Genomic DNA, 2,574 nt, shown 5'->3' on the forward strand with positions numbered 1-2,574 from the left:
CTCCGGGGCCGCGACAAGTGGTACCCCGGCGTCGTGGGCCGCGCCAACGTCGACGGCTCCTACGACGTCGACTACGACGACGGCGAGCGCGAGCGCGCCGTCGACGGCCGCCACGTCCGCGCGCGCGGCGGCGCCGGCGGCCGCGGCCGGTCGCCCGCGCGGTCCGACGACCGCCGGGGCGACGACGACGAGAACGAGCGGCTCAAGCGGCGGCTCCGCGACCTCGAGGACAAGCTCGCGGGCGACCGCGCGGGCTCGCTCGGCCGCCGCGACGACGCGCGGGCGTCGCGCGACGCGGGATCGGACCTCGAGGCCCTCGCGCGCGAGAACCGCGAGCTCCGCCGCGAGCTCGGCCGGGGCGGGGCCCGCGGCGGGAGCGCCCTCCTCCGGAGCGGCGACTTCGGCTACGACGCGGGCCGCGGCGGCAAGCAGCCGCCGTGGCACGCGATGGTCAACCAAGACGACGACGTCATCGACGAGCTCGTCGGCGCCATCGGCACGGGCCACGGCTCCGTCGGCCAGTGGCTCAACACGTCGGCGACGCCCCTCGAGAAGCGCAACTTCATCGAGTTCGTCCAGACGCTCGAGGAGTTCGAGGGCCGCCGCGGCCTCACGCCCCAGAACCGCAGCGCGGACGACATCTCGGGCACGATCCACCTCACCCTCGGGCCCACGATCCGGTGCCAGCTCAAGTTCCTCGTGTGATAAGGGCGACTCGAGTTGGATAGGAGGCACCTCGTAGCCTCCTTAGGAGGTGCGTCCTCGCTTTGGCGACGCAAATCCACTCGCGCCAGCGCGCTGAGGCAAATCGAGTTGCGCGCGCGAAAACTCGACGCGCAGGGCCTCGACGTCGCCGTTCGCCCCAGCCCCGGGCGATCGCGCGGATCGTAGGCCGAGGCAGCTTCGCACCTCACCTCGCTCGAGTCCCGGACTCGATCAATCAAGTGTCGATCAGTGGCCTCATATTAATCTGCCGAGGTCATGACGACCTTCGACTCCCTTCCGGAGGACGTGATGACCGCGATTCTCGGCTTCGTGGGCTTCCATCATGTGCCGGTGGCCTCCGTGGTGAACAAGAGCTGGCACCAGTCGAGCGCGTTGACGGCCGCGCGCGTGCTCCGCCGCCGCTCACTCGAGGCGGCACCCGCGCCTGTGCCGGGGGCGTGGAACGTCAGCTCCGAGGAGGGCGCTCAAGAGTACCTGAGCCTCGCTCCGCTCTCTACTTTCCCGTCCCCGCACGCGAAGTTCTTCCTTCTTGACAACCGATACGACCGTGACGGCGAGGAGCTTACGTCCGCGTTCTCGTCAACGAATCCCTATCTCATGCTACGAACCGTCGATGACAACGGCCTCGACTACTCATTCATCGTCGTGATCGACAAGAGCAGCGGTGAAGTCTCGGTGTATGAACACCCAGACGTGGACGAGAGCGGTAAGAAAATCGAGTTTTCGCAGAAACAACATTTCAGCCTATCTGATGACCAGCGCAAATTGAATTTCACTGATACATGGGGCGGCGGAAAATTTAAAAAGGTGGGAAGCCTCGACCTGAGCGAGCTGAAATTACTGGAGCGTTACGAAGCTGTCGGCGTATTCGTCGGTGTCTCGAGGATTAGAATGGGAGAAGGGAACCAGTGGATTGATGGTGTGAGAATGCAGCTCGTGCATTCCATCCTCGTGCAGATGCCAGTAGCTGATCCGGTCAACCCTCGGTATCCATATGTGCTCATCCGCGGAAACTGTTGCGCCTTCGTCACTCCGGAGCCTATCACCCGCTATTTCGCTCATGTCGATGGGCACAATCATACACACTCTCATACTCTGCTGTCTGTGACGAATGCTTACTTTCATGGATTCTCCCATGGTAGGGATCGTCCCATCTTCTATGCCCCACGTGCGACCTTCAACGCATCTCGCCGCGAGTCCACGGGTTTCGAATATTACAATTGGCAGGGGTCGCGAGTCACAAGGCTGCGGGGCGAGGTCGTCTGGGAGATCTGCTCCTCGCGGTGCGAATCCTCGAATGTCCCCGGCGGCAAGCACTTGGAAACATCGATCAAGCACCAGTCCACGACTGTATATTAGAAGTAGCTACTTGTAGAGTCTAAGAAGCCGTCAGTAGCATTGTAGCATGACCCTGCGCGCCGCGGCTAACTAGCAAGAACGGGCCCGGTCGCCTTAGCTCGCGTCGCGCTGCCACTGGAGGAGGAGCTCCGCCGCGCCGTCGTCGAGGAAGCCGAAGAGGTCGTCGCGCGACAGCGCGAGCGCCGTCGCGCGGCCGACCTGGGCGTCGACGAGCTTGTCCACGAGCGCGGGGTCCATCCAGGCCTCGGCGACGACGGCCTCGACCTCCGCGCGCGACGGCGGCTCGTCCGTGATGGGAAACGTGAGCGCGGGCGGCGGCGGCGGCCGGGGCGGCGCGTGCTTCCGCCGCTCCAGCGCGCGCCGGAGGAGCATCCGCGGCCCGAAGGGGACGTGGAGCTCCTTCAGGTCCGCGTCCTCGTCCAAATTCTTCAGGTCCGCGTCCTCGATCTCCTCCGCCCGGAAGATGCCGATGAGCCGCGTGATGCCGAG

The sequence above is a fragment of the Aureococcus anophagefferens genome, assembly GCF_000186865.1.
Source record: "Aureococcus anophagefferens unplaced genomic scaffold AURANscaffold_35, whole genome shotgun sequence".
Classification (NCBI taxonomy): Eukaryota; class Pelagophyceae; order Pelagomonadales; family Pelagomonadaceae; genus Aureococcus; species Aureococcus anophagefferens.